This window comes from Cololabis saira, chromosome 11, assembly GCF_033807715.1.
Source record: "Cololabis saira isolate AMF1-May2022 chromosome 11, fColSai1.1, whole genome shotgun sequence".
Classification (NCBI taxonomy): Eukaryota; Metazoa; Chordata; class Actinopteri; order Beloniformes; family Belonidae; genus Cololabis; species Cololabis saira.
Window position 1 is genome coordinate 558984 of NC_084597.1, and position 11000 is coordinate 569983.

Below are 11000 nucleotides of genomic sequence, written 5' to 3' on the forward strand. Positions count from 1 at the left end.
CGTGAGCTGTCGCCCTTACCACGTTGAAATATGTGTTGGTAGATTAAGCGAGACCGCTCTCTGCTGGTTGAAAAAGCTTACAGCACCTGGTATTCCCAGGCGGTCTCCCATCCAAGTACTAACCAGGCCCGACCCTGCTTAGCTTCCAAGATCAGACGAGATCGGGCGCATCCAGGCTGGTATAGCCGTAAGCTGAAGCTGCAGCTTGAAATACCTCTTATATGGAGTTGAAGATAAGTCATACAAAAAAGTCATTGATTTGTTGGTGATAATAATTTAGAAGCGCATATTTGTTGGAGTTAAAGTGCCTTAACCATGTGCAAAACACTTTAGGACGTGAGCTGTCGCTGTTACCACGTTGAAATATGTGTGGGTAGATTAAGCGAGAGCGCTCTCTGCTGGTTGAAAAAGCTTACAGCACCTGGTATTCCCAGGCGGTCTCCCATCCAAGTACTAACCAGGCCCGACCCTGCTTAGCTACCGAGATCAGACGAGATCGGGCGCATCCAGGCTGGTATGGCCGTAAGCAGAAGCTGCAGCTTGAAATACCTCTTATATGGAGTTGAAGATAAGTCATAGAATATAAGTCATTGATTTGTTGGTTTTATTTGTTGGAGTTAAAGTGCCTTAACCATGTGCAAAACACTTCAGGACGTGAGCTGTCACTGTTACCACGTTGAAATATGTGTGGGTAGATTAAGCGAGAGCGCTCTCTGCTGGTTGAAAATGCTTACAGCACCTGGTATTCCCAGGCGGTCTCCCATCCAAGTACTAACCAGGCCCTACCCTGCTTAGCTTCCGAGATCAGACGAGATCGGGCGCATCCAGGCTGGTATGGCCGTAAGCAGAAGCTGCTGCTTGAAATACCTCTTATATGGAGTTGAAGATAAGTCATATAATATAAGTCATTGATTTGTTGGTGATAATAATTTAGAAGCGCTTATTTGTTGGAGTTAAAGTGCCTTAACCATGTGCAAAACACTTTAGGACGTGAGCTGTCGCCCTTACCACGTTGAAATATGTGTTGGTAGATTAAGCGAGACCGCTCTCTGCTGGTTGAAAAAGCTTACAGCACCTGGTATTCCCAGGCGGTCTCCCATCCAAGTACTAACCAGGCCCGACCCTGCTTAGCTTCCAAGATCAGACGAGATCGGGCGCATCCAGGCTGGTATGGCCGTAAGCTGAAGCTGCAGCTTGAAATACCTCTTATATGGAGTTGAAGATAAGTCATACAAAAAAGTCATTGATTTGTTGGTGATAATAATTTAGAAGCGCATATTTGTTGGAGTTAAAGTGCCTTAACCATGTGCAAAACACTTTAGGATGTGAGCTGTCGCTGTTACCACGTTGAAATATGTGTGGGTAGATTAAGCGAGAGCGCTCTCTGCTGGTTGAAAAAGCTTACAGCACCTGGTATTCCCAGGCGGTCTCCCATCCAAGTACTAACCAGGCCCGACCCTGCTTAGCTACCGAGATCAGACGAGATCGGGCGCATCCAGGCTGGTATGGCCGTAAGCAGAAGCTGCAGCTTGAAATACCTCTTATATGGAGTTGAAGATAAGTCATAGAATATAAGTCATTGATTTGTTGGTTTTATTTGTTGGAGTTAAAGTGCCTTAACCATGTGCAAAACACTTCAGGACGTGAGCTGTCACTGTTACCACGTTGAAATATGTGTGGGTAGATTAAGCGAGAGCGCTCTCTGCTGGTTGAAAATGCTTACAGCACCTGGTATTCCCAGGCGGTCTCCCATCCAAGTACTAACCAGGCCCGACCCTGCTTAGCTTCCGAGATCAGACGAGATCGGGCGCATCCAGGCTGGTATGGCCGTAAGCAGAAGCTGCTGCTTGAAATACCTCTTATATGGAGTTGAAGATAAGTCATATAATATAAGTCATTGATTTGTTGGTGATAATAATTTAGAAGCGCTTATTTGTTGGAGTTAAAGTGCCTTAACCATGTGAAAAACACTTTTGGACGTGAGCTGTCGCTGTTACCACGTTGAAATATGTGTGGGTAGATTAAGCGAGAGCGCTCTCTGCTGGTTGAAAATGCTTACAGCACCTGGTATTCCCAGGCGGTCTCCCATCCAAGTACTAACCAGGCCCGACCCTGCTTAGCTTCCGAGATCAGACGAGATCGGGCTCATCCAGGCTGGTATGGCCGTAAGCAGAAGCTGCAGCTAGAAATACCTCTGATATGGAGTTGAAGATAAGTCATAGAATATAAGTCATTGATTTGTTGGTTTTATTTGTTGGAGTTAAAGTGCCTTAACCATGTGCAAAACACTTTAGGACGTGAGCTGTCGCTGTTACCACGTTGAAATATGTGTGGGTAGATTAAGCGAGAGCGTTCTCTGCTGGTTGAAAAAGCTTACAGCACCTGGTATTCCCAGGTGGCCTCCCATCCAAGTACTAACCAGGCCCGACCCTGCTTAGCTTCCGAGATCAGACGAGATCGGGCGCATCCAGGCTGGTATGGCCGTAAGCTGAAGCTGCAGATTGAAATACCTCTTATATGGAGTTGAAGATAAGTCATATAATATAAGTCATTGATTTGTTGGTGATAATAATTTAGAAGCGCTTATTTGTTGGAGTTAAAGTGCCTTAACCATGTGCAAAACACTTTAGGACGTGAGCTGTCGCCCTTACCACGTTGAAATATGTGTTGGTAGATTAAGCGAGACCGCTCTCTGCTGGTTGAAAAAGCTTGCAGCACCTGGTATTCCCATGCGGTCTCCCATCCAAGTACTAACCAGGCCCGACCCTGCTTAGCTTCCAAGATCAGACGAGATCGGGCGCATCCAGGCTGGTATGGCCGTAAGCTGAAGCTGCAGCTTGAAATACCTCTTATATGGAGTTGAAGATAAGTCATACAAAAAAGTCATTGATTTGTTGGTGATAATAATTTAGAAGCGAATATTTGTTGGAGTTAAAGTGCCTTAACCATGTGCAAAACACTTTAGGACGTGAGCTGTCGCTGTTACCACGTTGAAATATGTGTGGGTAGATTAAGCGAGAGCGCTCTCTGCTGGTTGAAAAAGCTTACAGCACCTGGTATTCCCAGGCGGTCTCCCATCCAAGTACTAACCAGGCCCGACCCTGCTTAGCTACCGAGATCAGACGAGATCGGGCGCATCCAGGCTGGTATGGCCGTAAGCAGAAGCTGCAGCTTGAAATACCTCTTATATGGAGTTGAAGATAAGTCATAGAATATAAGTCATTGATTTGTTGGTTTTATTTGTTGGAGTTAAAGTGCCTTAACCATGTGCAAAACACTTCAGGACGTGAGCTGTCACTGTTACCACGTTGAAATATGTGTGGGTAGATTAAGCGAGAGCGCTCTCTGCTGGTTGAAAATGCTTACAGCACCTGGTATTCCCAGGCGGTCTCCCATCCAAGTACTAACCAGGCCCGACCCTGCTTAGCTTCCGAGATCAGACGAGATCGGGCCCATACAGGCTGGTATGGCTGTAAGCAGAAGCTGCTGCTTGAAATACCTCTTATATGGAGTTGAAGATAAGTCATATAATATAAGTCATTGATTTGTTTGTGATAATAATTTAGAAGCGCTTATTTGTTGGAGTTAAAGTGCCTTAACCATGTGAAAAACACTTTTGGACGTGAGCTGTCGCTGTTACCACGTTGAAATATGTGTGGGTAGATTAAGCGAGAGCGCTCTCTGCTGGTTGAAAATGCTTACAGCACCTGGTATTCCCAGGCGGTCTCCCATCCAAGTACTAACCAGGCCCGACCCTGCTTAGCTTCCGAGATCAGACGAGATCGGGCTCATCCAGGCTGGTATGGCCGTAAGCAGAAGCTGCAGCTTGAAATACCTCTTATATGGAGTTGAAGATAAGTCATAGAATATAAGTCATTGATTTGTTGGTTTTATTTGTTGGAGTTAAAGTGCCTTAACCATGTGCAAAACACTTTAGGACGTGAGCTGTCGCTGTTACCACATTGAAATATGTGTGGGCAGATTAAGCGAGAGCGCTCTCTGCTGGTTGAAAAAGCTTACAGCACCTGGTATTCCCAGGCGGTCTACCATCCAAGTACTAACCAGGCCCGACCCTGCTTAGCTTCAGAGATCAGACGAGATCGGGCGCATCCAGGCTGGTATGGCCGTAAGCAGAAGCTGCAGCTTGAAATACCTCTGATATGGAGTTGAAGATAAGTCATAGAATATAAGTCATTGATTTGTTGGTTTTATTTGTTGGAGTTAAAGTGCCTTAACCATGTGCAAAACACTTTAGGACGTGAGCTGTCGCTCTTACCACGTTGAAATATGTGTGGGTAGATTAAGCGAGAGCGCTCTCTGCTGGTTGAAAAAGCTTACAGCACCTGGTATTCCCAGGCGGTCTCCCATCCAAGTACTAACCAGGCCCGACCCTGCTTAGCTTCCGAGATCAGACGAGATCGGGCTCATCCAGGCTGGTATGGCCGTAAGCAGAAGCTGCAGCTTGAAATACCTCTTATATGGAGTTGAAGATAAGTCATAGAATATAAGTCATTGATTTGTTGGTTTTATTTGTTGGAGTTAAAGTGCCTTAACCATGTGCAAAACACTTTAGGACGTGAGCTGTCGCTGTTACCACATTGAAATATGTGTGGGCAGATTAAGCGAGAGCGCTCTCTGCTGGTTGAAAAAGCTTACAGCACCTGGTATTCCCAGGCGGTCTACCATCCAAGTACTAACCAGGCCCGACCCTGCTTAGCTTCAGAGATCAGACGAGATCGGGCGCATCCAGGCTGGTATGGCCGTAAGCAGAAGCTGCAGCTTAAAATACCTCTGATATGGAGTTGAAGATAAGTCATAGAATATAAGTCATTGATTTGTTGGTTTTATTTGTTGGAGTTAAAGTGCCTTAACCATGTGCAAAACACTTTAGGACGTGAGCTGTCGCTCTTACCACGTTGAAATATGTGTGGGTAGATTAAGCGAGAGCGCTCTCTGCTGGTTGAAAAAGCTTACAGCACCTGGTACTCCCTGGCGGTCTCCCATCCAAGTACTAACCAGGCCCGACCCTGCTTAGCTTCCGAGATCAGACGAGATCGGGCGCATCCAGGCTGGTATGGCCGTAAGCTGAAGCTGCAGCTTGAAATACCTCTTATATGGAGTTGAAGATAAGTCATAGAATATAAGTCATTGATTTGTTGGTTTTATTTGTTGGAGTTAAAGTGCCTTAACCATGTGCAAAACACTTCAGGACGTGAGCTGTCGCTGTTACCACGTTGAAATATGTGTGGGTAGATTAAGCGAGAGCGCTCTCTGCTGGTTGAAAAAGCTTACAGCACCTGGTATTCCCAGACGGTCTACCATCCAAGTACTAACCAGGCCCGACCCTGCTTAGCTTCCGATATCAGACGAGATCAGGCGCATCCAGGCTGGTATGGCCGTAAGCAGAAGCTGCAGCTTGAAATACCTCTTATATGGAGTTGAAGATAAGTCATACAAAAAAGTCATTGATTTGTTGGTGATAATAATTTAGAAGCGCATATTTGTTGGAGTTAAAGTGCCTTAACCATGTGCAAAACACTTTAGGACGTGAGCTGTCGCTGTTACCACGTTGAAATATGTGTGGGTAGATTAAGCGAGAGCGCTCTCTGCTGGTTGAAAAAGCTTACAGCACCTGGTATTCCCAGGCGGTCTCCCATCCAAGTACTAACCAGGCCCGACCCTGCTTAGCTACCGAGATCAGACGAGATCGGGCGCATCCAGGCTGGTATGGCCGTAAGCAGAAGCTGCAGCTTGAAATACCTCTTATATGGAGTTGAAGATAAGTCATAGAATATAAGTCATTGATTTGTTGGTTTTATTTGTTGGAGTTAAAGTGCCTTAACCATGTGCAAAACACTTCAGGACGTGAGCTGTCACTGTTACCACGTTGAAATATGTGTGGGTAGATTAAGCGAGAGCGCTCTCTGCTGGTTGAAAATGCTTACAGCACCTGGTATTCCCAGGCGGTCTCCCATCCAAGTACTAACCAGGCCCTACCCTGCTTAGCTTCCGAGATCAGACGAGATCGGGCGCATCCAGGCTGGTATGGCCGTAAGCAGAAGCTGCTGCTTGAAATACCTCTTATATGGAGTTGAAGATAAGTCATATAATATAAGTCATTGATTTGTTGGTGATAATAATTTAGAAGCGCTTATTTGTTGGAGTTAAAGTGCCTTAACCATGTGCAAAACACTTTAGGACGTGAGCTGTCGCCCTTACCACGTTGAAATATGTGTTGGTAGATTAAGCGAGACCGCTCTCTGCTGGTTGAAAAAGCTTACAGCACCTGGTATTCCCAGGCGGTCTCCCATCCAAGTACTAACCAGGCCCGACCCTGCTTAGCTTCCAAGATCAGACGAGATCGGGCGCATCCAGGCTGGTATGGCCGTAAGCTGAAGCTGCAGCTTGAAATACCTCTTATATGGAGTTGAAGATAAGTCATACAAAAAAGTCATTGATTTGTTGGTGATAATAATTTAGAAGCGCATATTTGTTGGAGTTAAAGTGCCTTAACCATGTGCAAAACACTTTAGGACGTGAGCTGTCGCTGTTACCACGTTGAAATATGTGTGGGTAGATTAAGCGAGAGCGCTCTCTGCTGGTTGAAAAAGCTTACAGCACCTGGTATTCCCAGGCGGTCTCCCATCCAAGTACTAACCAGGCCCGACCCTGCTTAGCTACCGAGATCAGACGAGATCGGGCGCATCCAGGCTGGTATGGCCGTAAGCAGAAGCTGCAGCTTGAAATACCTCTTATATGGAGTTGAAGATAAGTCATAGAATATAAGTCATTGATTTGTTGGTTTTATTTGTTGGAGTTAAAGTGCCTTAACCATGTGCAAAACACTTCAGGACGTGAGCTGTCACTGTTACCACGTTGAAATATGTGTGGGTAGATTAAGCGAGAGCGCTCTCTGCTGGTTGAAAATGCTTACAGCACCTGGTATTCCCAGGCGGTCTCCCATCCAAGTACTAACCAGGCCCGACCCTGCTTAGCTTCCGAGATCAGACGAGATCGGGCGCATCCAGGCTGGTATGGCCGTAAGCAGAAGCTGCTGCTTGAAATACCTCTTATATGGAGTTGAAGATAAGTCATATAATATAAGTCATTGATTTGTTGGTGATAATAATTTAGAAGCGCTTATTTGTTGGAGTTAAAGTGCCTTAACCATGTGAAAAACACTTTTGGACGTGAGCTGTCGCTGTTACCACGTTGAAATATGTGTGGGTAGATTAAGCGAGAGCGCTCTCTGCTGGTTGAAAATGCTTACAGCACCTGGTATTCCCAGGCGGTCTCCCATCCAAGTACTAACCAGGCCCGACCCTGCTTAGCTTCCGAGATCAGACGAGATCGGGCTCATCCAGGCTGGTATGGCCGTAAGCAGAAGCTGCAGCTAGAAATACCTCTGATATGGAGTTGAAGATAAGTCATAGAATATAAGTCATTGATTTGTTGGTTTTATTTGTTGGAGTTAAAGTGCCTTAACCATGTGCAAAACACTTTAGGACGTGAGCTGTCGCTGTTACCACGTTGAAATATGTGTGGGTAGATTAAGCGAGAGCGTTCTCTGCTGGTTGAAAAAGCTTACAGCACCTGGTATTCCCAGGTGGCCTCCCATCCAAGTACTAACCAGGCCCGACCCTGCTTAGCTTCCGAGATCAGACGAGATCGGGCGCATCCAGGCTGGTATGGCCGTAAGCTGAAGCTGCAGATTGAAATACCTCTTATATGGAGTTGAAGATAAGTCATATAATATAAGTCATTGATTTGTTGGTGATAATAATTTAGAAGCGCTTATTTGTTGGAGTTAAAGTGCCTTAACCATGTGCAAAACACTTTAGGACGTGAGCTGTCGCCCTTACCACGTTGAAATATGTGTTGGTAGATTAAGCGAGACCGCTCTCTGCTGGTTGAAAAAGCTTGCAGCACCTGGTATTCCCATGCGGTCTCCCATCCAAGTACTAACCAGGCCCGACCCTGCTTAGCTTCCAAGATCAGACGAGATCGGGCGCATCCAGGCTGGTATGGCCGTAAGCTGAAGCTGCAGCTTGAAATACCTCTTATATGGAGTTGAAGATAAGTCATACAAAAAAGTCATTGATTTGTTGGTGATAATAATTTAGAAGCGAATATTTGTTGGAGTTAAAGTGCCTTAACCATGTGCAAAACACTTTAGGACGTGAGCTGTCGCTGTTACCACGTTGAAATATGTGTGGGTAGATTAAGCGAGAGCGCTCTCTGCTGGTTGAAAAAGCTTACAGCACCTGGTATTCCCAGGCGGTCTCCCATCCAAGTACTAACCAGGCCCGACCCTGCTTAGCTACCGAGATCAGACGAGATCGGGCGCATCCAGGCTGGTATGGCCGTAAGCAGAAGCTGCAGCTTGAAATACCTCTTATATGGAGTTGAAGATAAGTCATAGAATATAAGTCATTGATTTGTTGGTTTTATTTGTTGGAGTTAAAGTGCCTTAACCATGTGCAAAACACTTCAGGACGTGAGCTGTCACTGTTACCACGTTGAAATATGTGTGGGTAGATTAAGCGAGAGCGCTCTCTGCTGGTTGAAAATGCTTACAGCACCTGGTATTCCCAGGCGGTCTCCCATCCAAGTACTAACCAGGCCCGACCCTGCTTAGCTTCCGAGATCAGACGAGATCGGGCCCATCCAGGCTGGTATGGCTGTAAGCAGAAGCTGCTGCTTGAAATACCTCTTATATGGAGTTGAAGATAAGTCATATAATATAAGTCATTGATTTGTTGGTGATAATAATTTAGAAGCGCTTATTTGTTGGAGTTAAAGTGCCTTAACCATGTGAAAAACACTTTTGGACGTGAGCTGTCGCTGTTACCACGTTGAAATATGTGTGGGTAGATTAAGCGAGAGCGCTCTCTGCTGGTTGAAAATGCTTACAGCACCTGGTATTCCCAGGCGGTCTCCCATCCAAGTACTAACCAGGCCCGACCCTGCTTAGCTTCCGAGATCAGACGAGATCGGGCTCATCCAGGCTGGTATGGCCGTAAGCAGAAGCTGCAGCTAGAAATACCTCTGATATGGAGTTGAAGATAAGTCATAGAATATAAGTCATTGATTTGTTGGTTTTATTTGTTGGAGTTAAAGTGCCTTAACCATGTGCAAAACACTTTAGGACGTGAGCTGTCGCTGTTACCACGTTGAAATATGTGTGGGTAGATTAAGCGAGAGCGTTCTCTGCTGGTTGAAAAAGCTTACAGCACCTGGTATTCCCAGGTGGCCTCCCATCCAAGTACTAACCAGGCCCGACCCTGCTTAGCTTCCGAGATCAGACGAGATCGGGCGCATCCAGGCTGGTATGGCCGTAAGCTGAAGCTGCAGATTGAAATACCTCTTATATGGAGTTGAAGATAAGTCATATAATATAAGTCATTGATTTGTTGGTGATAATAATTTAGAAGCGCTTATTTGTTGGAGTTAAAGTGCCTTAACCATGTGCAAAACACTTTAGGACGTGAGCTGTCGCCCTTACCACGTTGAAATATGTGTTGGTAGATTAAGCGAGACCGCTCTCTGCTGGTTGAAAAAGCTTGCAGCACCTGGTATTCCCATGCGGTCTCCCATCCAAGTACTAACCAGGCCCGACCCTGCTTAGCTTCCAAGATCAGACGAGATCGGGCGCATCCAGGCTGGTATGGCCGTAAGCTGAAGCTGCAGCTTGAAATACCTCTTATATGGAGTTGAAGATAAGTCATACAAAAAAGTCATTGATTTGTTGGTGATAATAATTTAGAAGCGAATATTTGTTGGAGTTAAAGTGCCTTAACCATGTGCAAAACACTTTAGGACGTGAGCTGTCGCTGTTACCACGTTGAAATATGTGTGGGTAGATTAAGCGAGAGCGCTCTCTGCTGGTTGAAAAAGCTTACAGCACCTGGTATTCCCAGGCGGTCTCCCATCCAAGTACTAACCAGGCCCGACCCTGCTTAGCTACCGAGATCAGACGAGATCGGGCGCATCCAGGCTGGTATGGCCGTAAGCAGAAGCTGCAGCTTGAAATACCTCTTATATGGAGTTGAAGATAAGTCATAGAATATAAGTCATTGATTTGTTGGTTTTATTTGTTGGAGTTAAAGTGCCTTAACCATGTGCAAAACACTTCAGGACGTGAGCTGTCACTGTTACCACGTTGAAATATGTGTGGGTAGATTAAGCGAGAGCGCTCTCTGCTGGTTGAAAATGCTTACAGCACCTGGTATTCCCAGGCGGTCTCCCATCCAAGTACTAACCAGGCCCGACCCTGCTTAGCTTCCGAGATCAGACGAGATCGGGCCCATCCAGGCTGGTATGGCTGTAAGCAGAAGCTGCTGCTTGAAATACCTCTTATATGGAGTTGAAGATAAGTCATATAATATAAGTCATTGATTTGTTGGTGATAATAATTTAGAAGCGCTTATTTGTTGGAGTTAAAGTGCCTTAACCATGTGAAAAACACTTTTGGACGTGAGCTGTCGCTGTTACCACGTTGAAATATGTGTGGGTAGATTAAGCGAGAGCGCTCTCTGCTGGTTGAAAATGCTTACAGCACCTGGTATTCCCAGGCGGTCTCCCATCCAAGTACTAACCAGGCCCGACCCTGCTTAGCTTCCGAGATCAGACGAGATCGGGCTCATCCAGGCTGGTATGGCCGTAAGCAGAAGCTGCAGCTTGAAATACCTCTTATATGGAGTTGAAGATAAGTCATAGAATATAAGTCATTGATTTGTTGGTTTTATTTGTTGGAGTTAAAGTGCCTTAACCATGTGCAAAACACTTTAGGACGTGAGCTGTCGCTGTTACCACATTGAAATATGTGTGGGCAGATTAAGCGAGAGCGCTCTCTGCTGGTTGAAAAAGCTTACAGCACCTGGTATTCCCAGGCGGTCTACCATCCAAGTACTAACCAGGCCCGACCCTGCTTAGCTTCAGAGATCAGACGAGATCGGGCGCATCCAGGCTGGTATGGCCGTAAGCAGAAGCTGCAGCTT

The 11000-nt window shown here is 45.9% G+C and overlaps 34 non-coding genes across 34 annotated transcripts; all 34 read right to left on the reverse strand.

Annotated features, from left to right (window-relative positions):
* Positions 1-74: 74 nt before the first annotated feature.
* LOC133455675 (5S ribosomal RNA) lies at positions 75-193 on the reverse strand. The gene has a single exon (XR_009783624.1). It is a non-coding gene; the product is annotated as a 5S ribosomal RNA (ribosomal RNA).
* A 216-nt stretch (positions 194-409) lies between these two features.
* Positions 410-528, reverse strand: LOC133455580 (5S ribosomal RNA). Its single transcript, XR_009783539.1, has one exon. It is a non-coding gene; the product is annotated as a 5S ribosomal RNA (ribosomal RNA).
* A 199-nt stretch (positions 529-727) lies between these two features.
* Positions 728-846, reverse strand: LOC133455578 (5S ribosomal RNA). The gene has a single exon (XR_009783537.1). It is a non-coding gene; the product is annotated as a 5S ribosomal RNA (ribosomal RNA).
* A 217-nt stretch (positions 847-1063) lies between these two features.
* LOC133455620 (5S ribosomal RNA) lies at positions 1064-1182 on the reverse strand. Its single transcript, XR_009783575.1, has one exon. It is a non-coding gene; the product is annotated as a 5S ribosomal RNA (ribosomal RNA).
* A 216-nt stretch (positions 1183-1398) lies between these two features.
* On the reverse strand, positions 1399-1517 carry LOC133455581 (5S ribosomal RNA). Its single transcript, XR_009783540.1, has one exon. It is a non-coding gene; the product is annotated as a 5S ribosomal RNA (ribosomal RNA).
* Positions 1518-1716: 199 nt separating this feature from the next.
* LOC133455557 (5S ribosomal RNA) lies at positions 1717-1835 on the reverse strand. The gene has a single exon (XR_009783518.1). It is a non-coding gene; the product is annotated as a 5S ribosomal RNA (ribosomal RNA).
* A 217-nt stretch (positions 1836-2052) lies between these two features.
* Positions 2053-2171, reverse strand: LOC133455668 (5S ribosomal RNA). Its single transcript, XR_009783618.1, has one exon. It is a non-coding gene; the product is annotated as a 5S ribosomal RNA (ribosomal RNA).
* Positions 2172-2370: 199 nt separating this feature from the next.
* LOC133455593 (5S ribosomal RNA) lies at positions 2371-2489 on the reverse strand. Its single transcript, XR_009783551.1, has one exon. It is a non-coding gene; the product is annotated as a 5S ribosomal RNA (ribosomal RNA).
* A 217-nt stretch (positions 2490-2706) lies between these two features.
* On the reverse strand, positions 2707-2825 carry LOC133455739 (5S ribosomal RNA). The gene has a single exon (XR_009783683.1). It is a non-coding gene; the product is annotated as a 5S ribosomal RNA (ribosomal RNA).
* Positions 2826-3041: 216 nt separating this feature from the next.
* Positions 3042-3160, reverse strand: LOC133455582 (5S ribosomal RNA). The gene has a single exon (XR_009783541.1). It is a non-coding gene; the product is annotated as a 5S ribosomal RNA (ribosomal RNA).
* A 199-nt stretch (positions 3161-3359) lies between these two features.
* LOC133455727 (5S ribosomal RNA) lies at positions 3360-3478 on the reverse strand. The gene has a single exon (XR_009783672.1). It is a non-coding gene; the product is annotated as a 5S ribosomal RNA (ribosomal RNA).
* Positions 3479-3695: 217 nt separating this feature from the next.
* Positions 3696-3814, reverse strand: LOC133455669 (5S ribosomal RNA). The gene has a single exon (XR_009783619.1). It is a non-coding gene; the product is annotated as a 5S ribosomal RNA (ribosomal RNA).
* Positions 3815-4013: 199 nt separating this feature from the next.
* Positions 4014-4132, reverse strand: LOC133455730 (5S ribosomal RNA). The gene has a single exon (XR_009783674.1). It is a non-coding gene; the product is annotated as a 5S ribosomal RNA (ribosomal RNA).
* A 199-nt stretch (positions 4133-4331) lies between these two features.
* Positions 4332-4450, reverse strand: LOC133455648 (5S ribosomal RNA). Its single transcript, XR_009783600.1, has one exon. It is a non-coding gene; the product is annotated as a 5S ribosomal RNA (ribosomal RNA).
* A 199-nt stretch (positions 4451-4649) lies between these two features.
* Positions 4650-4768, reverse strand: LOC133455731 (5S ribosomal RNA). Its single transcript, XR_009783675.1, has one exon. It is a non-coding gene; the product is annotated as a 5S ribosomal RNA (ribosomal RNA).
* Positions 4769-4967: 199 nt separating this feature from the next.
* Positions 4968-5086, reverse strand: LOC133455637 (5S ribosomal RNA). Its single transcript, XR_009783590.1, has one exon. It is a non-coding gene; the product is annotated as a 5S ribosomal RNA (ribosomal RNA).
* A 199-nt stretch (positions 5087-5285) lies between these two features.
* Positions 5286-5404, reverse strand: LOC133455780 (5S ribosomal RNA). Its single transcript, XR_009783720.1, has one exon. It is a non-coding gene; the product is annotated as a 5S ribosomal RNA (ribosomal RNA).
* A 216-nt stretch (positions 5405-5620) lies between these two features.
* On the reverse strand, positions 5621-5739 carry LOC133455583 (5S ribosomal RNA). Its single transcript, XR_009783542.1, has one exon. It is a non-coding gene; the product is annotated as a 5S ribosomal RNA (ribosomal RNA).
* A 199-nt stretch (positions 5740-5938) lies between these two features.
* Positions 5939-6057, reverse strand: LOC133455590 (5S ribosomal RNA). The gene has a single exon (XR_009783548.1). It is a non-coding gene; the product is annotated as a 5S ribosomal RNA (ribosomal RNA).
* A 217-nt stretch (positions 6058-6274) lies between these two features.
* LOC133455621 (5S ribosomal RNA) lies at positions 6275-6393 on the reverse strand. Its single transcript, XR_009783576.1, has one exon. It is a non-coding gene; the product is annotated as a 5S ribosomal RNA (ribosomal RNA).
* A 216-nt stretch (positions 6394-6609) lies between these two features.
* LOC133455584 (5S ribosomal RNA) lies at positions 6610-6728 on the reverse strand. Its single transcript, XR_009783543.1, has one exon. It is a non-coding gene; the product is annotated as a 5S ribosomal RNA (ribosomal RNA).
* Positions 6729-6927: 199 nt separating this feature from the next.
* LOC133455558 (5S ribosomal RNA) lies at positions 6928-7046 on the reverse strand. Its single transcript, XR_009783519.1, has one exon. It is a non-coding gene; the product is annotated as a 5S ribosomal RNA (ribosomal RNA).
* Positions 7047-7263: 217 nt separating this feature from the next.
* Positions 7264-7382, reverse strand: LOC133455671 (5S ribosomal RNA). Its single transcript, XR_009783621.1, has one exon. It is a non-coding gene; the product is annotated as a 5S ribosomal RNA (ribosomal RNA).
* A 199-nt stretch (positions 7383-7581) lies between these two features.
* Positions 7582-7700, reverse strand: LOC133455594 (5S ribosomal RNA). The gene has a single exon (XR_009783552.1). It is a non-coding gene; the product is annotated as a 5S ribosomal RNA (ribosomal RNA).
* A 217-nt stretch (positions 7701-7917) lies between these two features.
* Positions 7918-8036, reverse strand: LOC133455741 (5S ribosomal RNA). The gene has a single exon (XR_009783684.1). It is a non-coding gene; the product is annotated as a 5S ribosomal RNA (ribosomal RNA).
* Positions 8037-8252: 216 nt separating this feature from the next.
* On the reverse strand, positions 8253-8371 carry LOC133455586 (5S ribosomal RNA). Its single transcript, XR_009783544.1, has one exon. It is a non-coding gene; the product is annotated as a 5S ribosomal RNA (ribosomal RNA).
* A 199-nt stretch (positions 8372-8570) lies between these two features.
* Positions 8571-8689, reverse strand: LOC133455699 (5S ribosomal RNA). The gene has a single exon (XR_009783646.1). It is a non-coding gene; the product is annotated as a 5S ribosomal RNA (ribosomal RNA).
* Positions 8690-8906: 217 nt separating this feature from the next.
* LOC133455672 (5S ribosomal RNA) lies at positions 8907-9025 on the reverse strand. Its single transcript, XR_009783622.1, has one exon. It is a non-coding gene; the product is annotated as a 5S ribosomal RNA (ribosomal RNA).
* A 199-nt stretch (positions 9026-9224) lies between these two features.
* LOC133455595 (5S ribosomal RNA) lies at positions 9225-9343 on the reverse strand. The gene has a single exon (XR_009783553.1). It is a non-coding gene; the product is annotated as a 5S ribosomal RNA (ribosomal RNA).
* Positions 9344-9560: 217 nt separating this feature from the next.
* Positions 9561-9679, reverse strand: LOC133455742 (5S ribosomal RNA). Its single transcript, XR_009783685.1, has one exon. It is a non-coding gene; the product is annotated as a 5S ribosomal RNA (ribosomal RNA).
* Positions 9680-9895: 216 nt separating this feature from the next.
* On the reverse strand, positions 9896-10014 carry LOC133455587 (5S ribosomal RNA). Its single transcript, XR_009783545.1, has one exon. It is a non-coding gene; the product is annotated as a 5S ribosomal RNA (ribosomal RNA).
* A 199-nt stretch (positions 10015-10213) lies between these two features.
* LOC133455700 (5S ribosomal RNA) lies at positions 10214-10332 on the reverse strand. Its single transcript, XR_009783647.1, has one exon. It is a non-coding gene; the product is annotated as a 5S ribosomal RNA (ribosomal RNA).
* Positions 10333-10549: 217 nt separating this feature from the next.
* LOC133455673 (5S ribosomal RNA) lies at positions 10550-10668 on the reverse strand. The gene has a single exon (XR_009783623.1). It is a non-coding gene; the product is annotated as a 5S ribosomal RNA (ribosomal RNA).
* A 199-nt stretch (positions 10669-10867) lies between these two features.
* Positions 10868-10986, reverse strand: LOC133455732 (5S ribosomal RNA). The gene has a single exon (XR_009783676.1). It is a non-coding gene; the product is annotated as a 5S ribosomal RNA (ribosomal RNA).
* Positions 10987-11000: the final 14 nt, after the last annotated feature.